Below are 27807 nucleotides of genomic sequence, written 5' to 3'. Positions count from 1 at the left end.
GTCGAACATCCTACTATGCATAAATTTAATATTAATATAAGCAGGTTTCGTGTTAAGTATTACATCTGACGTATAAGCACACGTGTGTACGAGCCTTGGTTTTAAATGTCTTATAGTAGACACCGAAAAGATTATTCAGTTGGATATCTGACTCAACATCAATATTTTACTAGGAGATAACATGTTAAGAACACGTTGGTGGATGGCATGGGAGATGATGAATGAAGACATACTTCTGTGAGATACATAAAATAGTAGTCAGAACGTATTTTGGCGCTTGGGGACAGCAACAGCTTTTTTTTTGTTTTTATTTATTTGTTGAAATTACAATCAATTCTCGCGTTGAGAATTTTCAGTAATTTTTCCGGCGTGGCGCAGTGACATGGCTGTTTATTTACAATAAGTTAATACTTATTATAGATAGGTATAATTTATAAGTATTATAAGTAAGTGCATATGCTTAATTTGGATAATTAAATGAATCTAACGTTTAGGTCTAGCGAGTAGTGCCTCTTCAGCCTGCGAATCTGGTCCGTCGTATCGAGTAGTCCAGTGATTAGGGGGTTTCGGTGTTTCTTGACTCTTTTGCTATATCTGTCGCTATATTTTGCTATTTCCTCTTTGACTGTAGGTATCTTGAGGTCGCGATGGATGGTTTCGTTGGTAACATACCAAGGTGCGTCTATTAAGGCTCTTAGCGCTTTCGATTGGAATCGTTGTAGTATTTCGATGTTGGAGTTACTTGGACAGCAACAGCTGGTGATACTGTCATACACCTCCATTTATAAACTTTCGAAAATCGATGTGACCTTCAAACTTTAGTGTATTCTGTTTCACAGCACAAAATGTTTCCGAAACGTAAGTTTATTGTTACAATAAACTTGACTAGTGGCTCTGAAATACTATCCTTGAAAAAACAATGGGGAAATTGGAGCAAAAAAAAAAGAAGGAAATAAACAAAGACCTTGTTGGTTCGTAAAAATAAAATATGCTACAGGAAAAATTTTTTCCAACGGATTGAGATGCGACAAGCTTTAAAAGCTATGACGCGAATCGAGCGTTTGTCTACAAGAGCGCATTTTCGGTGGATATATATGTCGGAATGACATTGGGGATAGGGTTGTCGGTGTTTGAGGAGTCTTCATTGAAGGTAGCCATCGTTGCGGTGTAACGAAGATACGATTTATTGACACAGGTATGAATAACACAGGTTTTGACAATCTACCACGGCGGTGAGACGTCCGCGACACTAGTGACAGTGGTCTCCGGTTCAATAACGAATCCGCGGCCAACGGGATGACAGATGGGCGTTCTCGCTGAATCTAAGTCTGACTCGTAAAAATAATTGCTGAGCGTAAAGACGTTACTCTTTGGTCGACGGGAGCGCGTAAAAGAATGCCCGTCCCGTCCCGACGATGTCACAGAGGAAAACTATAATGGGGTGTGTCTAAGGACACGAGATCATCGGATTCGTCGAGGAAAGCCTTCGTTTAGGAAGTAAGGGAAATTGACGTTGCTGCTAATTGGTCAATCTCTATATCGGTGGTTAGAAAAAGATGTTAGCCGCCCTCGAGGGAAAGTTGCTAGTGGGAGACGCCGCTCGTTGAAAAATATGTCTCCCCTATCTTCCCGTAGTTGGGACAAAGACTGTTTGTCTGTTTGAAGGACTTTAGTTAACTAAACCTTAAGATTTATAACGGGCCCTCCAGCTAGCCGAACATGTACTGCGGAGACGCATCGACATCTGGCAATCATCTTACTCGAAGAATAGGGTCTGCGTGTGGCGAGCCACGGGACAGAAACCGTTGGAATGTTTACTGTCGCGTGTCGCCACGAATATTTCTTTTAAGGAGAGCTATAGAATTACTCCATACCTTTGTTAGGCAAAGCGTTTATCCCTTGACCGCGGCTACGTTGGGCGACAGACTGTCACCTCGAGCCAAAGCTCACCGTCACTAATCTAGAACAATTACAATCGGATTGAATAACTACAATTGTTCAATTACAGCTATAGTAGACTCTAGGTTAGAATGTTGCGGGATTATCTAAAATTCCAAAGGCTCCGGTGTTCTTTCATCTCCGACATATAATTATATAATGACTCATTGAAAACCAGCTTTCATTTTTTGTTGATAGTATGGTAAGAAAATGTGAAGTTCGAACGCTTGTAACGATTGCCTGAGTTGCGTCATCCTTGGTTTTAGGAAAAGATAGGGAAGTCACTGAAGGGTGTCGCGGCTTCGATGTCTTTCGTAGCTGCGACGCGGAGGCCTCTCGGTTGTTCTTTGAACAATCGTCAACGTGGACGAACGTCAAAGCGAAACCACGCGAATTCGGCATTTCCGATAATACGGAACTCTGTAAACGCGACTGCGTTGAATTCGTTCGATTAATTCCTAGCAGTATCTATAAACAGTGAACTTAAGGCCCCATACACAACTGCATACGCTAGGTTGTAAGAAATAATAGCTATATAAGTATGTAGCGGCGCATGAGTTAGAGAACGATGCAAATCGAGAGCGACTCATATTATTGTTTTGCCTCGTGACACTTACACAGTCTTGACGTACATGTAACGTCAACAAATATCTCCAACAGACTCAGGAAACCTGAACAGCCTTGCACACGACACCGACTCCCAAAACAAAGGAATATGAATTCGGCACATAGGCATAAGATAAACGAACATCTAGAAGGGCTGTGTCTTGATCGAGTCTTTCAGTCTTTCGGTAACGGTCAAATCGCACACTTGTAATCCTATTATAAAATAAAGGTACCTCGAACTCTGGTTCAAGAACCCAACATTTTTTTATTATTATTTTCCCATTATTTTTACGTGACATTTTGGCGATCCTGCCAGGATCCATTCGCTTCAGTGTAAACGAAGTTACGATTTCGGTCTACGGACATTATTGAAGATCGAAGGATTCGAACTACTTGTGTTATGAACTTTGCTGTCAATAATTTACCACGGTGGACCAAATTAACGGGGCCACTGTCAGCATAGAACAAATCAACAGAACGAGTTTGACACTCAAACGCATTTGAACGCGCCACAGAGGAAAACACCGCAAGGGAACCTCATTCTACGAACTTACGTATCAAGGTGAGAAAAGTCGGAATTCTTTTAAACAATATAGAACGCGAAAAGTTAGTTTCTCTAGTAACTCTAGCGAAGAGACAATATGAACAAGAAAGACACAAAAGCCGAGACAAGTTTACCCTCTACAAGTGGAGTTCAAAATAAAACGGGAACACTCGATTCCTCTACCAGAGCAATTTTAGACTTAATACAGAGACAGAACGAAGAATTTCGACAACAATTTAACGAAATAAAGAATGCTTTAAAATTAGCGAACGAAGAAAATAGAAAACGCGCTAACGAAATGGAAATATTAAGTAGAAACCTCTCTCGTGTTAAACTACCACAAATAAACGTAAAATCAACTGAATTCGGTTCTATGATGACTGACGATGACGATAATATATCAGTATTAAAACACGATACTAATCCACCTCCACCTATGCCACAAAAGCCACCAACATATGTCCAACCATCCAATTCAACAGCTGGAAACTCTGGAAATCTAAAAGCTGTTTAGTATCTCCGATACTAAACGGAGAAAACGATATAAGTGTAGAAGATTTTATTCGTGAAATAAAAGAAATGAGAATGATGTGTAGCGAACAAACGTTATTATTAAAAATGATCAAAATAGAGAAAATTGTAGGAAAAGCCGCAATGACAATCCGCAATATCCATATTAACGAATTCGAAACTCTGTACGAAGGATTAAGACGTAACGTAGCTACTCAAGCATCAGTAAGAGAACACCAAGATCAGTTAAGAGTGATAAAGCAAGGAATAACCGAAAGCGTGCAAAATTATAACATTAGATTTCGACGTGTTTTCAACAAACTTCAATACAGCATTACCAATGAATATAAAGACGAACTAACTCGATGAGCGATGAACGATCGACTATACATGGTTTCTGTGATTGACTATGTAAGAGGCCTTCGTTCAGAAATAGGACACGTGCTATTGGCTAATCCCCCCCCCCCCAAACATCATCGATGCAGAAAAAAAGGCAATGGACGTGGAAAAATACTTTCGCGAAGACAACGCTCGCAGACGGATGACACGACAAACAACCACTCCACCATCTTATCGTAACCAGACGTCTCGTCCAGTAGGTAACCGCTTCACGATTACAAGTAACATGAATAACAAAACTCCACCCACACAAAACATTCTACCAAGAATGAATAATTTTACAAAGCTTGAAAATCGACCATTAAACGAAAGGCCACAAACGAAATGTTTCAAATGCGATCGATTGGGACACCTTGCCAATCAATGCCAAAATTTTCGAATACCGCCTCAAACAAAAGCCCCTCCAGGAATAAACCACATTCAAGAACAATCAGAATTAACAATGCTACCTCAGGAAGATTATCCACAATACGACTACAATTACCAGGACGACGAGGATTGCGATTTTTCGTTGACTCGGGAGCAGGAATCAACTTGCTTAAACGAGGATGCTACCCAGGAAGGACAATAATACCAGACACATAGAAATTCTCCATGGAACATTCCAAATACGAATCCAATTCCAAAATTAAACTAAATTTATTCAACAAAGAGATAGAATTTTCCTTAGTAGATGATAATTTCCCTATCATAGAAGACGGCATATTAGGCTTACCCGGTTTAAATCAATATCGATTCGAACTCTCCAATAAAACATTAAAATTAGATAATAATACTCTTCTGCTGCAGCAAGAACCACCCCTCGCATCGGGAGAAATCGTTCAAAAAATTGTATACTTCGACGGAAAGCCAACGCCAGTATGCTTTATCAATGGTGGTAAGTTTTCAGTCCAAATTTCTAACATTATTGAAAATATAAACACTGTAGATCAAATCTAAAAATTCAAATCTTTGATTCGACTATCGCACATAGAAAAACCTCTTAGAGAACCTATGTAGTATTTTCGTCTGTACCTACTTAAATTATATTTATCTTATTTTCCTTTAAGCATTCGTGAACGTAGTGGTAATGAACTTCAATGTGTTTAGAATTTTTTGTGAAATTTCCGTACTTTGCTATACTTATCACTCCAGAGTTATCGTCATAAATTTTTACAGGGTTATTGTCTAGATTTACATTGAAGACCTTCATAATTTCTCTAATAGACATTAATTCACTCACCGCTTCCGATAGAGCTACATACTCTGCATACGTCCAGGCTTTTGTCACACACCTTTGTTTTTTAGATTTCCAACCGATTACATTTCCATACAATTTAATTACATATCCAGAAGTAGATTTTCTATCTAAATGATCTCCTGCCCAATCAGCGTCCACATAACAATCTATCGTTTCACACTTTTCATTCCTTTTCTAATGTAACCTTAAATCTTTAATATTAAATATTTCAATATTTCGGTACAAATATTTCAATATTCGCAAAGCATATTTAAAATGTGTCTCGCTACAACAATCTTGAAATCTACTTAAGATAATTCACACTATAACTTATATTGGGTCTGGTATTTGTACTAATATACAGCAATGCGCCAATTAAATTCTTGTATCCAATGTCATTTCTATTTATCTCAGCGTTTTCAATTTTTAAATTTGTTTCCGTTGGTGTACAGTACAATTTGCTGTTTTGTAATTTATATTTGTTCGCTAATGATTCAATGTATTTCGTTTGGCTTAGTTTCATTTCATTTTTTATATAATCATACTCTATATTTATTCCAAAATATTCTTTTACTTCACTTAAATCTTTCATTTTAAATTTATCAGGTAATAGCTTCTTTACATTTTGTATCCTTTTTTTGTTTTTACTACAGATTAACAAATCGTCTACATATATTAGCAAATAAACAACATTTTCCCCCTCTCCATGAGTATATAGGCACAACTCTATGTTATTCTTCTTAAAATCCAATGTCGTCACATACCTATCAAAACACTCATACCAATCCCTCGGACTTTCTTTTAACCCATAAAGCGCTTTCGATAATTTACAAACTCTATTCGTTCCGTCCGCATATCCCTTTGGTTGATTTACATATACCTCCGAGGTTACTTCACCATTTAAAAAGGCAGTTTCTACATCCATTTGCTCAATTATTACTCCATTTTGACAACAATATGATAGCAATATCTTAAAGGTCTGATTACTCGCCACTGGAGAATATATGTCATCGGCTACGTTTCTTTGTTGAAATCCCCTTACCACTAATCTAGCCTTATACCTGTCCTCTGATTTTTTCGTGTAAACCCATTTTACATCTAATACTTCTTTGCCTTTTACCCTTTCTACCAATTTCCAAGTTTTATTCTTATAGAGACATTCTATTTCCTTATCCATAGCCTGTTTCCAAACTTCACTATTTTCACAACAAATCGCCTCCTCAAATGTGCAAAAGATATCTACTCTACAATAATTTGCGTGAATCTCACTACTGTTTTCCTTTTCTGGATACCTTACTGGAGTTTTCTTATTACGTGTAGATCTCCTAGGAATCTTTACGCTTTCAGAACTATTATCATTTTCATCTTCTCTACTTTCTAACTCTTCCTTATTCATGCTGTCCAATAAATAATTATCTTTACTATCATCGCTAACTGCATCGAATGAATTCTCCTCAAAACCGATACATTTTTTGTCTGTTTCTACGACCTCTACATGTCGCTACTGTTATTTTTACACCTAATAGGACTCTCTAACCTACTTCACTATATCCTAACAGAATTCCCATATCTGCCTTCTTATCCCATTTGGAAACTCTTTTTTGTTCTGGCCTTCTTACAAAAACTTTACTTCCATATAGATGTAGATTTTTAACACTTGGTTTTCTCCCGAAGAATATTTCAAAAGGTGTCTTTCTTTCTATAGTATTCGCTAATATTCGATTTTTCAAGTATGCCGCTGTACAAACTATTTCCGGCCAGTACCTTTTATGTACTTTCGCTTCCGCTAACAAGCAACGCGCCATGTCCATCACTGTTCTATTATACCTTTCCGCTGTCCCGTTTAATTCATGTACGTATGTTGGGCAATTATTTATTCTTATACCTTTATCCCTAGCAAATTTATAAATTCGATTATTTAAATATTCTTTACCATTATCGCATCTTAATATTTTTAACCTCTTGCCCGTTAAATTTTCGGCTTCATTTACGAACTGTACGAAAGAATCAAAGACCTCATCTTTTGATTTTATACAATAGATCCTAGCTATTTTACTATAATCATCGATAAATGAAATGAAATATTTTTCTCCATTGAATCCGGTAGTCTTAAAGGGACCACATACGTCCGTATGAATAATTTCCATTATTTCCCTAGCCTTAGTTCGATTATTTTTGAAAGGTAAGTTATGCATTTTGCTTTCTATACACACCCTACATTTCAAAAGTTCCTTTTCAAATTCATTCGGTATGCCAGTCACTAGCTGCTCTTTACCCAAAATCTCTAAATATTTAAAATTTACGTGTCCTAGCATCCTATGCCATCTTTCCTTTTTACTCATACCACTACGTTCGGCGCTGTTTACTAAGTGCTTCTTCCCTTTCAATATACTTTTTATTCTATATGTCCCATTCTCTTTGAACTGAGCTGTAAGTATATTATCCTCATCTATTACTTTCGCAATATTTCCTTTGGAAATAACCGTATTCTTATCGTCTGCTGGTTTACCTAAACTAATCAAATTTGCGGACATTTCTTTCGCGTAAAATACTTTCCTCATATTTATTTTATTTTGTTTTCCGAATGCTTCAAAATAACTTATAACATTCCCAACTTTTGTCGCTTTTATCGGTCTATTATCGCCTAAATATATATTTACCGGTTCTTTTAGGTCGATAGATTTATCGAAATAATTTATATTATTAATTATGTGATCGGTACAACCGCTATCTAATAGCCACACTATTTCGTTCTTACTTATTTCATTCGTCTCACTGCTGTTTGCTGCGTGCGCCGTTGCTGTCCATATGCCTGCTCTTGAGTTTCCATGCTCGCCCGTGCCGGTTCTTGATTGATGATGAAAGTTTCCACGTCCTCTGCTCGTATTGCCTTTGTTCTCTCTTCCTCTGTTTCGACCAGGTGTTGGCCCATGCCAATAGCCGTTACTGCTTCCCGCTTGGACGCCATTTTGACACTCTCTCGCAAAGTGTCCTAATCTTCCACATCTGAAGCATCCTTCCTTTTTTGCAGAAAAGGCGTTGGTTTGCCTTTCTCCTCGATTGGATTTATTTTTCTTCTCTGCTATCTCTATTTTATTTTTTACATACGCTACCGTTTGATCCTCTTCTTTCAATGCGTCTATTATGTCCGCTATGTAGCTGTATTCTTCGGGTAACGTATTCAGCATGTAATTCAGCTTTTCCCTCTCACTTACTTGTGCGTCCGCACTTTTTAATTCATTTATTAATTTTTCGAAATCGTTAAAGAATGATGCTGAATCACTGTAGTTCTCCAGTCTTATGTTTTCCAATCTCCTTCTGCATACGATCTGCAGTGCCGTCGACTCTTTCAAGTACATTTCATCGAACCTTTTTATTATATCATACGCCGTTTTTCCTTCCCTAACATACTCCAATTGTCTGTTCGATATTGCACTATAAATTATATTTATCGCCTTCAAATCCTTTTTGTCCCAGTCTTCATCGTCTCTTTCGTTCTTCATTCTAGTTGTAACAACCTCGCATTCCTTATATTTGAGAAACATCGTGATTCTTTGCTTCCACATTCCATAATCCTCACCATCGAATATAGGTATCATGATTTCCGATCTCTCCATTTTAATTGATTCTTCTTTTTTTTTCTTTTCTTACTCAAGCGTTCCTACGTGCTCGAAGTATATTTTTTTTCTCTGAAAGTTTTTTTTTCTTTACTGAAAACTCACTCGCAAGATCGTAACCACGCACTAAATATCTTGCAAAACTAGTAACCACGCTCTGCTACCATGTTAAGGAAATTCGAGGATTTGGGAATACAAATAATTGACTATATTTCCCACACAACAGTTATACATCTATATTACTCTCTGAAGAACGTCTTGCACGCACGCTGGTCGCCAACCGACTATCCTAGATTCTTCTAACATCTGGCAACAGTCTTTTGTCTCCACTAAGACCTTGACGCCCTCTAACCCTTACACACACACTCTCATGTACAGTGTAAATGTATCACTTCCCTAACAAATAAGTATGTTATTTCGTTACCACTTATCTCGTTCATCTCGCTGCTGTGTGCTGCGTGCGCTGTTGCCATCCATATGCCTGCTCCTGAGTTGCCATATTCGCTCGTGCCGGCTGCTGATTGACGATGGAAGTTTCCACGCCCCCTGTTCGTATTGCCTTTGTTTCCTCTTCCTCTGCTGCGACCACGTGTTGACCCACGCCGATAACTGTTACTGCTTCCCGCTTGGACGCCATTTTGACACTCTCATGCAAAATATCCCACTCTTCCACATTTGAAGCATCCTTCCTTTTTTGCAGCAAAGGCATTAGTTTTCATTTCTCCTCGATTAGACTTATCTTTCTTTTCCGCTATTTCTATTTTATTCTTCACGCACGCTACCGTTTGTTTCTCTTCTTTCACTGCATCTATTATATCCGCTATGTAGCTATACTCTTCGGGTAACGTATTGTTTTCGCACGTTCGCTGGGAGACGCGATCTCGAAGAAGCGCGCCAACGGGAGTCGTAAATTCCCGTTACGATTTGCTAATCGACGCCGCGAATCGCTCGATCCCTTATTTCGTTTAGGATAATAAGGGTAGTTAAATGAAGGATAACGCTGTTGCTAACAGGTTATTATATATTTTCACAAACCAACAACTTCGGTGTAACACAAAATGAATATTTGTTATGAGATGACTACGAATGAGTGCGACCTGAGTCTCTAGACGGATTATCGCGTATACTGATGGATTTGTCGACTCATTGTATTCGAATTGCTGACCGCTTGACGAGATGCTTGATTGAGACTGACTGATCTTCGGGTGTAAACCCGGTCGAAGGATGTTGACTGTTCGAAGGATGTAAAGTCAGTGATGTTCGGAGACGATGCTGTGGCGGAGGAAAGCTAAGGATGGGTGTGTCTAGCGCACGGGACCATCGGATTTGTTGGTGACGATTTTGACTAAGGGAGTGAGGGAAATAGTCTTCGTTGTTAATTGGTTAAACGAAGGGTCTTAACCGCCCTCGAGAGAAAGTGGTTCGTGGGAGGAAAGTTGCATCATACGTGAGAAAAACCAACTTTCCCTTGTCAAGCCGTAGTAGACAAAGGTCTTTAGAAATGCTTTGGAAACAGACGTTTGTTCAGTTTGAAGGACCTCGACTAGGAAATTCCTAAGATTTATGGAAGATACTTGAGACTATTGAGGGTACGCAGTGAGTATCCGAAGACATCTGGTTGCCATCTTGCCCGCGGTGTGTGGCCTGGGCTAGGTAGAGTTACGCGACGTAACACGTATTTATCATGTAATTCAGCTTTTCCCTCTCACTCACTTTTGCGCCTGCACCTTTTAATTCATTTATTAATTTTTCAAGATCGCTAAAAAACGATGCTGAATCACTGTATTTATCAAGACTTATCTTCTCCAATCTCCTTCTGCACACGATCTAGTGCCGTCGATTCTTTCAAGTACACTTCGTCGAACTTTTTCATTATTTCATACGCTGTTTTTTCTTCCCTAATATATTCTAATTGTCTATTTGAGAAGGCACTGTAAATTATATTTATCGCCTTCAGATCCTTTTTATCCCAGTCTGGATTGTCTGTTTCAGTCTTCACTCTAGTTATAACAATATCACATTCTTTATATCTCAGAAACATTGTTATTCTTTTCTTCCACATACCGTAACCCTCACCATCGAATATCGATAGCATAATTTCCGATCTCTCCATTTTAATTGATTTCCTATTCTTTACTCAAGCGTTCCTACGTGCTTGAAGTATTTTTTCTTTTATTTTATATTCTTTGAACGTTTCTTCCCTTACTAAACTCGCAAGACTAAAAACCACGCACTAAATAGCTTGCAAAACTAGTAACCACGCTCTGCTACCATGTTAAGGTATAGAGAGGATTCGAAAATACAAATAGTTTACTTTATTTCGCACACAACAGCTATACATATATATATTACACTCTGAAGACTTCGATAACCTTCTTGCACGCACGCTTGTTGTCAACCACCTCCTCTAGATTCTCCTAACAGCCTCCAATCGTCTTTTGTCTCTACTGAGACCTGGACGCCCTCTGACGCTTACACACACATTCACGTGTACAGTGTAAATGTATCATCTACGTAACAAGATCATCAACGTAAAATCCTACCGTCCTCCCGAACATCATAAAACCGAAATAAATAAACAGATGACTGAAATGTTAAACAAAGAGATTATAGAACCCTCCGACTCTCCCTATAACTCTCCTGTCTGGGTCGTTCCAAAGAAAATCGACGCATCAGGGAAACAAAAGTGGCGAGTAGTGATTGACTTTAGGAAGTTAAACGAACTAACAGACCAAGACGCGTATCCACTACCTGACATTAACGATATACTATCACAGCTAGGAAATAAGAAATATTTCTCCTCTTTAGACTTATCCTCAGGGTTCCATCAAATACCCATGGACGAGAATTCAAAGAAATACACTACATTTAGCACACCATAAGAACACTTCCACTATAATAGAATGCCATTCGGGCTCAAGAACGCACCTGCTACCTTTCAAAGAATGATGGATACCACGTTAAGAGGTTTGATTAACAATCATTGTTTCGTTTATCTCGATGATATCATTATATTCGGGCAATCGATGGAAGAACATACTAAAAACTTAGTCATTATATTCCAAAGACTCGGGAAAGTAGGTCTAAGAATACAACCAGATAAATGTGAATTCTTAAAGCCCGAATTAGAATATCTAGGACATGTAGTGACAGCAGATGGAGTAAAACCTAACCCTAAAAAGATAGAAGCAGTAAAGAATTTCAAACTACCAAAAAATCCTACAGATGTAAAATCATTCCTTGGGCTAGCTGGATACTATAGAAAATTTATTAGAAACTTCTCTAAAATTGCCAAACCTCAATCTATTTTTAAAGAAGGACATTTAGTATTAATTCATAACGATCATAAAGAACACAAGATAGATACTGAATGGCCAGGGCCATACACCATTGAAAAAGTGAAAAACCCCTTATTATGAAATAATAGTAAATCACTCGATTAGGAAAATACATGGTAACCGTATTAAACCTTACTTTCCAGGACGATCTTCACCTTCTTCATAGTTAGCTAAGCTAAACGTTATACCCCTTAATGGTAGTTCTATATATCAAGAAAAATTAGCTCATGCATACTTATATAGCGAATCCGTAAACGTAATTATAGGTTTAGACATTAAGGATATATATGCAAAACTCAGCGAAATTAAAAGATTTAGACTAATGTTAACAGAACATTTTAAAAGTGAATGCCCGTATTCCAATGAAATGATTACACGCGCTCGCAAAAGAAATTTAGACAATGTAATCATGCATATTAAATTTATGACACACACTTGTTACCGAAGAGGCTCATTGAATTTTGTTGGATCCATTTCTAGAAGTCTATTTGTAACTCTGGATAACGATAATTTAGAATTAATGAATAAAAATATAGATAAATTTTTTGATGAAAACAATAACTTAAAAACCAATATAACTTACAAAACAAATTTCAAAACTATAGCTTTACCCTTAACTGACAGTCTAGAAGAAATCCTAACAAAAATTGAAAACGCTCCAAAAATCATTAATAATGTATAATCGTATAGAATGCACCTCAATCAAATTTCCAACGAAGTAAACTCTCTTAATTATGAACATAGAATTAGAAGTCTTAAGAAATAGGAACTAAGTGTCTTATAAATTATTAGTTATATTGATCTAGCATTACTAGGAACATATGTATATTTAACAAAATAGGATTATTCGATATTATAAGCAAATGCCTACCTTCCAAATTATGTATTCGCGTATTATGTTGTAAAACCAAAGAAAAAAAAAGACACAGGTATAAGCAATATCTCTAGACCAATAGAGCGCACCTTTAAACACATATTCCACACCTGAAATACAACCATTACGAGAATTACCTGAAGACACCAATTCAGTCATCCTCGAAGCAAGGCATGTAAGATTCCAAAAGGGCATACAAAAGGAGGCACTACACCGAAAATAAGAGTCTGGAGGACCAGCCGCACTCTAACACTGGGGGAATGTAACGTCAACAAATATGTCCAACCGACTCAGGAAACCTGAACCGCCTTGCACACGACACCGACTCCCAAAATAAAGGATTATGAATTCGGCACGTAGGCATAAGATAAACGAACATCTAGAAGGGCTGGTTCTTGATCGAGGCTTCAGTCTTTCGGTAACAGTTTAATCGCACACTTGTAATCCTATTATAGAATAGAGGTATCTCGAACTCTGGTTCAAGAACCCAACATTTTTTTATTATTATTTTCCCATTACTTTTACGTGACAAGCAAAGCGTAACGATAAACAAACTCCGGGCAAAACAATGTTGCCGCTACGTGCAATCGTCAACCGAGGTTGAATTTAAAGTTTTCGATACTCCCCCGAGTATAAATAAAAGAACACGATCGTTAAGACAGTTAGTATCGAACATTCTTATAGCGAATTAATATCGAACGAACGTAAGCATTACCTTGTATACACATATCGAGCAACACTAAGCGAACGACGACTAATTCTGTACTGCAAATAATTTTAAATACATTTGACTACACTAAGTATCAACTCGTCTGGTCATTAATCAACAACGCGTTTAATCGTCCTCCACATACATGTTGTATAAGCTACTATGTGTATATTTATTTATGTTTCCCATAGTACAGACGTATTCCTTATTTTATTGTAGCTGTGTAATTTCAGTAGTCTTGCATAAAGGACATCTGTTTTGTTGCAATTGTATCAGCTATTAATTGTAATACTTGAAGCGTTTGTATCTAATCGTCATGCATCTGTGGTGGCACTCGACCATGGAACTTTCCAACGGCTTCGCGACACAAAGCGCTATACCTTCAAAGCGTAAGGCCGACACGCCTAATGTACCATTGATATCCCTACAGTTCTTTCGCCGAATATTCGGAAGAATGCATACGCGGCAACCGTTGCGGACATCTAATAAACGCGTGCGTAGTGGAGATATCGAGGGGCAACAAAGAAAAGAATCCATTTGGTTTCGAATCAAAGATTCATTCTGCCCCGAGCTGCGGAGTGCGAAAGGTTAAGCGTCATAGCGAAGCAAACACAATTAGAGATACGTGATTATTGACTCTTGATAGTTAATCGTTAATCGTTAATCGTTGTTCATCGTTAATCGTTAATTGTTTTTGATCGTTCATCGTTAATCGTTAATTGTTGTTGACAGTTAATCGTTAGTCGTTAATTGTTGATCATAAATTGTTGACTGTTGATTGTTAATAATTTAATTAACTTTTTTGTTGAACATCAAGAGTATTTCTTGTGGGCACCTTCACCCACTATCCACCTCACATCGTTATTCTACATACGGAAGGCAAGATTGATATCAAGTTCGAAGGACAGACCGCAGAAGTCTGGTCTCTGCTATTACCACGAGACCTTTCGAGACCGCGCAAGGAAGTGCCGGGCCCCTTGCAACTGGACCCAGTGAAACGAGACCAGCCGTCCGTAAACGCGGCATGTGGCGATGGCTTTAGTATCCCATCGCATTTTCGTGACGGACAGGGCACCAAGGATCTCTTTTCTTGTGAACACCGGTGTCAATATAAACGTATACTCGTGCAACAAACTACGCGGATCCGCGAACAAAGATACGTACGAGCTGTTCGCGGCGAATCGAGTGGTCGAAGCAAACCGAAAACGCCTTTCGCGAGTCAAAACGCATCGTCTCTGACGCCACAATGTTAGTGTCACGACCGGCATACTTCAAATCCGATGGACTGACGATGGAGATAAAGATGTGGCGGCACTCGGCGACAATCGGCGGCAATATCGCTGAAGTGTCTAATGAACCATCAACATCCCAACGGTCCTTCCGCCGAAGGTTCTAGAAGAAAGAGCACGTGGCAACGGTCGCGGACGCCTAGCAAATGCAAATGCATGGTGGGGATGTTGAGGGATGACAAAAGAAAGTAATCGGATTCGATCGAAAGTCAAATCATAAGAGCTTCAGTCTTGGAAAGTCACGCCTAGAGTTTGGAAGTGGATTGTAAAGTGAATTGTTGTTAGAAAAAAAATAAAGTTTCTTTTTTTTATTTACACCTCAAATTTCTTTTTTTATTTTGTTATTTTACGTGACATTAGCGCATTCGGTATCGGCAACAGCGCGTGAACGACAAATGGCAGCCGCTAGGATTCGTTACAAAATCTTTGTCTCCCGTGCGATTAATTCTGTATTTAGAATAATTTTAAATATATTTGACAATATCAAGTATCAACTCGTCACGTCATTATTTAAATCATCCACCACAAATCCAAAAACAGAATAAGGAAAACAGAGAAACGAACAAATAGAAAATTAAGTTGCTAACATGTTTTTCTATAATAATATTTTAACATCAATATTGTAATACGCAATGTGTTACGCCGCCTAAAACATCTGCACGCCAGCCCGCGCGACCGGGCAACAACCGACCTGCGTAACGTCACTTCGACCCTCAATAAACCTAAGGACCCACCATAACTTTCACTTCCCTGTATTGTTTCGCCATGTGTCTTCAATCCGTTTGTCTTGAAGAATTTCTAAAGCTTAAAAATATTCTCGAAACACAGTCGGTTTTTAGAGAGGTCCTTGGGTTTATTAGTCGCACTTAAAACACGGAGAAAGCGGGTATGCACCCATTAGGAAAATCCGAATAGCCCTGTAATAAAACAAGCTAGGTTTTTCTCACGCACACAGTCATCTATCCACCACGATGGTAGGAGACTCGATACTCATCCCTTCGAGCAGTAGTGCAGGTCATGACCAATCGACACCGCGCTTCGTGGCCCTCACTTTTTCTAACGAAAGTGGGAACAACGAATCCGCGTTCTTTAGGCACAGGGGCACACCCACACCGAACTTTTCTTCCGTATTAGAAAAAGAGCGACAGACAGTCTAAAAACTAACGCCTAACGCGGCAGTCTACACATAGCGCGAGAGTCGCATACTTCACGCAAATCTTTTGTCGGTTCTCGGTGTTGTCGAACACACATCTTCTCTCCTAAATATATTATAGTGCTAAGTCCATTAATACATTAATTTCCATTATAAGAGCCCTGCTCTAGCGTACATATCTATCGCATCTTCATGCGACAAGTTGTTAACTATTTATTTCTCTACGTCAGTGTAATCTAAGTGTTGGAAATATATAATTTATAATTCTGTGAATCACAGTGTTATACAAACTCAATCACCCCTATTATCTCAACGGAAATCAGGGGATCGATCAATTCGTGGTGTCGATTGTTATAATCGTAACGGGGATTTACGACCCCCGTTGACGTCTCTCCTCGCGATTACGTCTCCCCGCAATTGGTCGAAATTTACACAATGTGAAAATGAAAAAATTGGAAGCAACCGAACTACGGATGAAACTAAATCACTTCGCTGCTTGTAAAGATAACTTTTAGTGTTATAAACATAAGTCAAGTAGCAAAGAGCATAAATTGAATTTACCCAAACTCTTCTTGAAATCTGACAAAATGATTCTTTATTTTGTCAAAAAAATCTTTACGTATTTTCCATTCCCATTCGTCGCTTTTTTCAGTGGCGTGTTTATCGCTACGTCGAAACTCCGTCGGGTAGCAGTTAATTTCATTTAAAGTAGAAAACTATTCAGAAACGTGTATACGTTACACAGCAACAAACCAGTCGCCCTGTTATTACCTCGTTCTCAACAGTTCAAATTTCAGGGACAACCGACTACTTAGTATCGACCCAGTACGTCATATTTACTCGCCAAAAGAATTGTAAACGAAAATTGTAACCAGACGTGCCGTTAGTAACTACCATTTTTCGCGAAACTTCTTTTTCATTTGGCGGAAATTTAAACAAACCCCGAAACACCGTGGCGTTTTGCAACTGTCTTTAATCCTTTAAGATAAAAAAGATTGACGCAAAATTTTGACGGGATGAAATTTCACGATATATTCAGGTGAAACGATGCGAAATTAGAGCGAAGCTTATAATGGGAATATAGTTTGCTTGTCTGTTGTCATAAAATGAGATATGCAGAATATATTAAAAAATAGAGTATATGTAATACGAAACTTTATATTATTCATGTTATTATGGACAAAATATCACAATATGTTCATATATTTAAATCTCCTCCGAAAAAGATTATTGTATGTAGAACACAGTTTAACTGTATTTTGAATTCTTGTTTATCAGATCACAATTGATAAGTTGATATTAGGATGATTATCCTCATTTGAAACAATTTTGTGACTGTTACTTGTCAATATACTTTATATCTTATGTACATTTTAAATATAGTACGCAAACTCGAAGTTGCAAGGAACATTAATAAAAACTCAATATTTCAATAACGCCTTTCATGATTATAATTAAATATTTTTTCAAAATGTCGTATCAGTGTTACATCTAGCACCCCCTCCCCCACACACAAAAGTTTACCAATTTATAATATATGTACTAGTAGATTGACAAGTTACGATTTACAGGTTATATAGAATTCTATTTTATGATTTTATAATTTTTCGTTAAATACAATAATCAAATAACTTGCAAATAGTAAAATTTCATTTGTTTTATCGTCAAACTTGTGCAAGGGAACATATTAATGCTGGTAACTTTAGTGACTTGCAAAATTTCAATAGTGCAAGACAGGCCAGATATTCAATTGCAATTGGTTGCTATCCATATTTTCATCGGTCTTACAATAACCTTATGTTATCAATTATGAATTAAAAAGTTAATGAAATCACAACTCACCCAAGGCCAATGGGTATGACTTCTTTTCGAAGATCGATTGAAATCTCGAGTTTGTTGTTTGAGACATTCAGTTACCACAAGACAAAAACACCACTCCATTACAGCCGACGTAAACAAAACATGACAGATTCTTCCAATTCTCGGACAACAAACATAGGCATACATACTGTTTTAAAGTCACAGTCTGTCGTTGAACTTTCGCCAAGTAACTTGATACGCACATATACACGTCCCTCGAAATCAGTTTTCGACGAAAATACATACGTGACATGTTATGTTGCAACCGAACGTGAATTTCTCGCGGGAAATAGCCTGATATCGTTTATTTATGCGTCTCTCAAATACGAATTTTACTATACACTTCGTTTAAGACACGCCATTTTGCAAAACGATTATCGAAAGATTACTGCTTACATCGAGATCGAGAATAGATTCGCAGGAAGCTGGATGCCGCGATTTCTTCCCGCGCTTTACTTTCTTCCGAAGTTGTGATTGGTTGATTTCCTGCTGCCATATTCGGTTTCGCCGAGAATCGTGAACACGTACGCTGGAAGCAATGCGGGGTAATTATTTAATTTATTTCATAATATTATTTAACATATATCGTGAAAAGTTCTGAATATTCGGATTCTTCTGTTATCGTTTCATCGTATGTTAGCATTATCAGCTCTCGATATCGAATTGGCAAACAGAATTTTTCTCATACAAAGTAAGTCACATTAAGTATATGTATATGTATAGTCGAAGCAATGCAATTAAAAATTTTTCCATTTTAATTGCTATTATTTATCACAGACATTTTACCGAGCATTCATTTTATAAATCTTATACATACATATATATATATATATATATATATCGGGTTTACATTAGAATTAGGGTTAGGGGCGTGAAACGAATCTTCGTTTGGGTTACACGTTGTCGTTATGCAATGGAGAAGACATTGACTAGTGCAAATACGATTATTATAGAACCGGACAAGTAACCGCGGTAGTTAGGTGCTCGAGATACTAATGACAATGATCCTAGGTTCAATAACGAATCCGCGGTCAACGGGATGACAACAGAACGTACTCACAAAGTCTAAGTCTGAGAATAATCACTGATCGCGAAGGCGTTACTCTTGGATCGATGAGATCGCGAGCGAGAAAGCCTTTCCCGTCCCGATGATGCCACACAGGAAAACTATAACGGGGTGTGTCTAAGGATACGAGATCATCGGATTCGTCGAGAAAAGCCTTCGTTCAGAAAGTGTTGCTGCTAATTGGTTAATCTCCATATCGGTGGTTAGAAAAGGATGCTAGCCGCCCTCGAGGGAAAGTTGCTAGTGGGAGACGCCGCTCGTTGAAAAATATGTCTTCCCTATCTTCCCGTAGTTGGGACAAAGACTGTTTGTCTGTTTGAAGGACTTTAGTTAACTAAACCTTAAGATTTATAACGGGCCCTCGGGCTAGCCGAACATGTACTGCGGAGACGCATCGACATCTGGCAATCATCTTACTCGAAGAATAGGGTCTGCACGTGGCGAGCCACGGGACAGAAACCGTTGGAATGTTTACTGTCGCGTGTCGCCACAAATATTTCTTTTAAGGAGAGCTATAGAATTACTTCATACCTTTGTTAGGCAAAGCGTTCATCCCGTGACCGCGGCTACGTTCGGCGACTGACTGTCGCCTCGAACCCAAGCTCATTATCACAATTCTCGAATAATTACAATCGGGTTGAATAACTACAATTGTTCAATTACAGCTATAGTAGACTCTAGGTTACAATGTTGCGGGATTATCCAAAATTCCAAAGGCTCCGGTGTTCTTTCATCTCCGACACGGCCATCCTGACTATCACACGTCCTCGTGTGTAACTAAAATATCGTATTTCTTACATTAGATTCGATACAACTGACATTATTTGCGATTTAACTAAATGTCCAAGTAAGTCAAGGGTCCAGTGCAATAACAAAGTTTCGTTCGGAGGTTTGACAACAGAAAAATAAAAGAGAATAGGAATTTGTAATGTTATAATTTGTATTCAAAGTGTTAGGTGCGTTCTGTGAGTCGCCAGCCAGACCGTAATGACACAACAGATCATTTTCGATTTCGTACACCGGTGAACCTCAGTTTGTTGGATCATATTGCCACGTTGGGTGCATTACACCCAGAAAGCACGTAAGCCCACTCAACGGGTTACAACAAAAGCACGTAACCCCACTCAACGGGTTACAACAAAAACACATCAACCCACTCAACGGGTTACAACAAAAAGCACATCAACCCACTCAACGGGTTACAACAAAAACACATCAACCCTCTCAACGGGTTACAACAAAAACACATCAACCCACTCAACGGGTTACAACAAAAACACATCAACCCACTCAACGGGTTACAACAAAAACACATCAACCCACTCAACGGGTTACAACAAAAACACATCAACCCACTCAACGGGTTACAACAAAAACACATCAACCCACTCAACGGGTTACAACAAAAACACATCAACCCACTCAACGGGTTACAACAAAAGCACATAAAACCACTCGGTGTATTACTATGACCACAACGCAGTGTTAATGATCCTCTGAGGTCAGTGTACTTGCATCGTTATTATCACCGCCGTTGTCATCACCGCAGACGTCTAACTCAGCAGGGACGCAACCTTCTGGCATTTTTCTCAGTCTGTCGTGTCTGTCCTTATATGATCGTTTGCCGTCTAAGGTTTTTAGGGTATATCTATCTCCTTCCAAAATCTCGGCTATTACGAATGGACCCCTGAATTTCGGATCTAACTTCGTCTGGTTTCTTTCCTCGTTTTTACGTAACACGAAATCGCCAAGGTTGAACCTAACTATTTTAGCTTTGTTTTTGTCGAACCTATCCTTATCGTATTTGGCGCAGTGATACATCGAGCATTTTCGACGATCGCATTTGCGTCTAAGTTAGTTTCGCTTAGTAAGGAGTTATCCCGGTGATCGTGGATTCGTTTGAACTCAAACATTGCTAATAGTATTATTTAATTTAATTATTCGTAGATCGTATTATTCATTAGGCTTAGTGTTTGTTAGACTTATTATTAGTTGTACTTATTATTTGTTAAGCTTAGTGATAGACCTGTATATATGTCTAAATAAAATCTCGGCTTTGTGAAACGATGGCTAGTCCACACGAAGAGTCGTCGCGCGCCCAAAATTCGAATCGTGACCCGACATATATATATATATATATATATATATATATATATATATATATATATATATATATATATATATGTCGGGTTTACATTAGAATTAGGGTTAGGGGCGTGAAACGAATCTTCGTTTGGGTTACACGTTGTCGTTATGCAATAGAGAAGACATTGACTAGTGCAAATACGATTATTATAGAACCGGACAAGTAACCGCGGTAGTTAGGTGCTCGAGATACTAATGACAATGATCCTAGGTTCAATAACGAATCCGCGGTCAACGGGATGACAACAGAACGTACTCACAAAGTCTAAGTCTGAGAGAATAATCACTGATCGCGAAGGCGTTACTCTTGGATCGATGAGATCGCGGGCGAGAATGCCTTTCCCGTCCCGATGATGCCACACAGGAAAACTATAACGGGGTGTGTCTAAGGGTACGAGATCATCGGATTCGTCGAGAAAAGCCTTCGTTCAGAAAGTGTTGCTGCTAATTGGTTAATCTCCATATCGGTGGTTAGAAAAGGATGCTAGCCGCCCTCGAGGGAAAGTTGCTAGTGGGAGACGCCGCTCGTTGAAAAATATGTCTCCCCTATCTTCCCGTAGTTGGGCCAAAAACTGTTTGTCTGTTAGAAGGACTTTAGTTAACTAAACCTTAAGATTTATGACGGGCCCTCGGGCTAGCCGAACATGTACTGCGGAGACGCATCGACATCTGGCAATCATCTTACTCGAAGAATAGGGTCTGCACGTGGCGAGCCACGGGACAGAAACCGTTGGAATGTTTACTGTCACGTGTCGCCACAAATATTTCTTTTAAGGAGAGCTATAGAATTACTTCATACCTCTGTCAGGCAAAGCGTTCATCCCGTGACCGCGGCTACGTTCGGCGACTGACTGTCGCCTCGAGCCCAAGCTCATTATCACAATTCTCGAATAATTACAATCGGGTTGAATAACTACAATTGTTCAGTTACAGCTATAGTAGACTCTAGGTTACAATGTTGCGGGGTTATCCAAAATTCCAAAGGCTCCGGTGTTCTTTCATCTCCGACACGGCCATCCTGACTATCACACGTCCTCGTGTGTAACTAAAATATCGTATTTCTTACATTAGATTCGATACAACTAACATTATTTGCGATTTAGCTAAATGTCCAAGTAAGTCCAGGGTCCAGTGCAATAACAAAGTTTCGTTCGGAGGTTTGACAACGGGAAAATAAAAGAGAATAGGAATTTGTAATGTTATAATTTGTATTCAAAGTGTTAGGTGCGTTCTGTGAGTCGCCAGTCAGACCGTAATGACATAACAGATCATTTTCGATTTCGTACACCGGTGAACCTCAGTTTGTTGGATCATATTGCCACGTTGGGTGCATTACACCCAGAAAGCACGTAAGCCCATTCAACGGGTTACAACAAAAGCACGTAACCCCACTCAACGGGTTACAACAAAAAGTACATCAACCCACTCAACGGGTTACAACAAAAAGTACATCAACCCACTCAACGGGTTACAACAAAAACACATCAACCCTCTCAACGGGTTACAACAAAAACACATCAACCCTCTCAACGGGTTACAACAAAAACACATCAACCCTCTCAACGGGTTACAACAAAAACACATCAACCCTCTCAACGGGTTACAACAAAAACACATCAACCCTCTCAACGGGTTACAACAAAAACACATCAACCCTCTCAACGGGTTACAGCAAAAACACATCAACCCTCTCAACGGGTTACAACAAAAACACATCAACCCTTTCAACGGGTTACAACAAAAACACATAAAACCACTCGGTGTACTACTATGACCACAACGCAGTGTTAATGATCCTCTGAGGTCAGTGTACTTGCATCGTTATTATCACCGCCGTTGTCATCACCGCAGACGTCTAACTCAGCAGGGACGCAACCTTCTGGCATTTTTCTCAGTCTGTCGTGTCTGTCCTTATATGATCGTTTGCCGTCTAAGGTTTTTAGGGTATATCTATCTCCTTCCAAAATCTCGGCTATTACGAATGGACCCCTGAATTTCGGATCTAACTTCGTCTGGTTTCTTTCCTCGTTTTTACGTAACACGAAATCGCCAAGGTTGAACCTAACTATTTTAGCTTTGTTTTTGTCGAACCTATCCTTATCGTATTTGGCGCTTGCTTCTATATTCTTTATCGCCTGCTGTCTTACATGGGAGATATTTACCTCTCTTTCTTCGATACTGTCGGGTAGGGATAAGCCGTAGGGTCTCGCTGTTTTACCGATTAGTAGTTCCAACGGGCTTGACTTAGTCACGCGGTTGGTGGTACAATTTAAGGCCAGTTGTGTTTCCCCGATCGCGTCTTGCCAGGACCGCCCGGTGGTTTCTATTGTTGTGAACATGTTTTTTAGCGTACTCATAATACGCTCTACCTGCCCGTTGGCCCTACTAGCTCCGGTCGCAATTAAATGGAGTTTAATGTATTTATCTTGACAAAAGTCTGGAAATTCTTTGCCCGTAAAACATCTTCCCTGATCCGCTATTATCCGGCAGGGACTGTCGAATAAAAATATAGTACTTAAGTGCTTTAACGGTACTAAGGAAATCTACTTTACAAGTATGATGCAGATATGCGAATTTAGTGAAGACGTCGACCAAAACAATGACATACTCTTTCGAACCACTTTTACCGCTTAGTTTGCCCGTTATGTCCACGTGAACTGTATGCCAAAGTATGCTGGTCTTAGGTATAGGATGTAATTCAGCTTGTATTTTACCTGAACTGGCCTTCGAAACTTGACAAGCGTGACAGTTCTCTACGAATTGGCGAACATACTCCGCCATTCCTTCGAACCAGTAACACTCGCACAGTTTCTCAAGCGTTTTATCCCAACCTAAGTGCATAATTGACTGTTGCACATGGTTAATAACAGATCATCTAAAACCTCTGGGGACAATGGACAAGCAGAGAGTTCTGCCTTTTCTCTGTATTTTACGATGAAGGGTACCGAACCGTAACTCATACGTATTCGCGACGTCTTCCGCGAGCTCTTCGTTCTGTAATTTATTGACGATCCTAGAAATTTGGGAGTCGCGACGTTATTCCACTAATAGCTAGTCTTCGGAGATTTCGGTCAGATTGATTTCCTTCTCTATGACTTCGTTGATCGTAAGGTGATCCAAGTCTACGGGATTTCGCGAGACAAAATTTACGTGGGCTATTCGTTTACCTTCCCGGTACAGAATGTCAAAAGTAAAAGTTTGTAAGTAAGCCCACCACCTGTAAACCCTGTCATTTAAATTTACCTTACCACTGGATGCCTTCAAAGGATTACAATCGGAGACGACAAGAAATTCTCGTCCGTGGAGATAATGACGGAAATGCTTGACGGCGTTCACAACTGCTAACGTTTCTAGTTCGTAAGAATGATACCTAGATTCCGCAGGGTTACTTCTTATACTGTAATATTCTATTACTCTATTTTTACCTTCAATTTTTGTGCATTAAAATAACCTCATATCCATCCGAACTAGCGTCGATACGAAGTTCTATCGGGTAGTTCGGGTCAAATACCATTAATACCGGCGCGTAGGTCAGGGCGGAAATTACCTTTTGCCTTATTTTTCCATACCTATCTGTCCAAGTCATGTTTTTATTATCGGAAGTAAGCGCATACAAGGGTTTCATTACCCGTGAAAATTTAGGGACGAATTTTCGGAAATAAAAGGCTAAACCTATGAACTGCCTAAGCTGTGTGACGGTCGTTGACGCAGGTAAAGAACTCAAGGCGTGCATTATACCCGGGTTGGGACAAACTTCTAGGTCGTAAATTACATATTCCAAATAGAGTACCGATGCCTTTAGAAAAGAACATTTTGCAAAGTTAAAGGAGAATCCGGCTTTTACAAGGGTATCTAGTACGGTGTGCAATCCTGTTAGGGCTTGATCTATCGCGTCGGCAATAATTAGGACATCGTCCAAATAGGCGACAACGTACGAATGGCACGTCGGCTGTTATACGTGTTTTCAAAGGGATCTCAAGAATGATCTCTCGTTTTGTTTGTTCGCAACATCGAAGTCAGCAGCCGCTGCTGAATACAATGAAGGAAAGTGTAGTACAGATCACTTCGACCAAATGATTTCTTATGTCACCATAATTAAAAAGGGTCAAATGCTACAGAAGACTTGGCATGCCACTACTCCTGAGGATTTCCGTAGTAAACGCTTTGATGGTTTACACAAAATGGTAGCAAGGAAGAACATAAATATTAGAATATTTAGACAAGTATGAGTTGCAAAATTATTAGGGTTGTCCGAAAATATAAGAATCCCCATTCTCGACGGAGTCAGCATAGTATCGCCGTCCCGAAAATGACTTCCGGAAGAAACATTAAACGCGCACGCACTTATGTTATGCAAATAAAGGACATCGAATGGATCGAACAAAGGCACAAAAGAATTCGAAGAAAACAACAACTTATTATCCAAATTGATCATCGAGGGTAATCAAGGCTGTATACTTCCTAGAATTAGGATGAATAGGGGTTTGGAGAAACCCACCGGCCATGTCCAGAATAATAAAATATCTCGCTTTTGCAATCTCGCGACTTGATCCGCAATGAGGGGTAAACGATACCGATCCGCGACCGTGTATCTATTTAGTTCTCGAAAATCTACCTATCATCTATCTGAACCATTGTTCGTCTTCACGAGTAACGCAGGGCTCGCGAACGGTGAATTACTAGGCTTTATGATTTTTGGCTGTAATTAAATCGCTTGTTCTCTCACGTACTATTCCGCGCTCGCGAAGTTTATTAGGACTCCTTGTACGGCGATGTCAGGATCAATTAATTGTACTTCTAACTGGTCTGTATTTTTTTGTACGAGTACGTAGGGAACCCGTAACGGATGAATCTCTGAATTTTCGAAAAGAAAGATTAATCTACCCTTATCACTACCACGTACCTCATTGTCAACTTCATTAACATCGATCTCGTTTTCGGCGGTTTTATTACAGGCATTAATTATTTTTGTTTTACACATAGCGAGGCTATTTTGTGTAATATTACGTCAAAATCTTGGCTTAAAATTTAACGAGTAATCGCGATATCGTATTGTTAAATAACTATCAGCGAGGACATGAAAAATTTATCTCTAACCACTAACACCTGCAACGGACAAGATTTGAGCGATACGTTTAGTACCAATATCTCTTATTCCTCGCATTACTACTATATCAATCGTTCTTTTGCCAGAAATTCTCAAGACTACGGATTCTTTGATTAGCGAACACTCGGCTCCGAAATCGGGGTAAAATGGAAACGACTCACCCGGATGGCTTGATCTACCAGTTAGCGCCTCCACTACGTAGAAGTCAATTCGACACTCGGTATTGAAATTATATTCAGGGCACTGCTTTGTAAAGGATCTTCCTCCATAATCAGGTTGGAAGCTGCGCACCAGGCAGCGGAGTCGAAAACTTGATAGATTCCACACTCGATTTTTTGTACTAGCAACGGAATTAACTCGCGCACGATGGTCGTAAGCTCTTGCACTGTTATAACCGGCACTGATCCCACTTCTGATGTCGGGTTTACATTAGAATTAGGGTTAGGGGCGTGAAACGAATCTTCGTTTGGGTTACACGTTGTCGTTATGCAATAGAGAAGACATTGACTAGTGCAAATACGATTATTATAGAACCGGACAAGTAACCGCGGTAGTTAGGTGCTCGAGATACTAATGACAATGATCCTAGGTTCAATAACGAATCCGCGGTCAACGGGATGACAACAGAACGTACTCACAAAGTCTAAGTCTGAGAGAATAATCACTGATCGCGAAGGCGTTACTCTTGGATCGATGAGATCGCGGGCGAGAATGCCTTTCCCGTCCCGATGATGCCACACAGGAAAACTATAACGGGGTGTGTCTAAGGGTACGAGATCATCGGATTCGTCGAGAAAAGCCTTCGTTCAGAAAGTGTTGCTGCTAATTGGTTAATCTCCATATCGGTGGTTAGAAAAGGATGCTAGCCGCCCTCGAGGGAAAGTTGCTAGTGGGAGACGCCGCTCGTTGAAAAATATGTCTCCCCTATCTTCCCGTAGTTGGGCCAAAAACTGTTTGTCTGTTAGAAGGACTTTAGTTAACTAAACCTTAAGATTTATGACGGGCCCTCGGGCTAGCCGAACATGTACTGCGGAGACGCATCGACATCTGGCAATCATCTTACTCGAAGAATAGGGTCTGCACGTGGCGAGCCACGGGACAGAAACCGTTGGAATGTTTACTGTCACGTGTCGCCACAAATATTTCTTTTAAGGAGAGCTATAGAATTACTTCATACCTCTGTCAGGCAAAGCGTTCATCCCGTGACCGCGGCTACGTTCGGCGACTGACTGTCGCCTCGAGCCCAAGCTCATTATCACAATTCTCGAATAATTACAATCGGGTTGAATAACTACAATTGTTCAGTTACAGCTATAGTAGACTCTAGGTTACAATGTTGCGGGGTTATCCAAAATTCCAAAGGCTCCGGTGTTCTTTCATCTCCGACATATATATATATATATATTGTGTATATATATATATATATATATATA

General features: G+C 39.3%; 1 long non-coding RNA gene across 1 annotated transcript; it reads right to left on the bottom strand.

Moving 5' to 3' along the window:
- Window positions 1–1131: 1131 nt before the first annotated feature.
- LOC126876779 (uncharacterized) lies at window positions 1132–27807 on the bottom strand. Its single transcript, XR_007694512.1, has 3 exons — window positions 27552–27807; window positions 19463–19653; window positions 1132–1683 (listed from the first exon to the last, which is right to left on the bottom strand). It is a non-coding gene; the product is annotated as an uncharacterized LOC126876779 (long non-coding RNA).

Source organism: Bombus huntii, unplaced genomic scaffold (genome assembly GCF_024542735.1).
Source record: "Bombus huntii isolate Logan2020A unplaced genomic scaffold, iyBomHunt1.1 ctg00000093.1, whole genome shotgun sequence".
In the NCBI taxonomy this organism is placed as follows: domain Eukaryota; kingdom Metazoa; phylum Arthropoda; class Insecta; order Hymenoptera; family Apidae; genus Bombus; species Bombus huntii.
The sequence above is the reverse complement of the archived record's forward strand: the minus strand, read 5'-3'. Positions and strand labels throughout refer to the sequence as shown.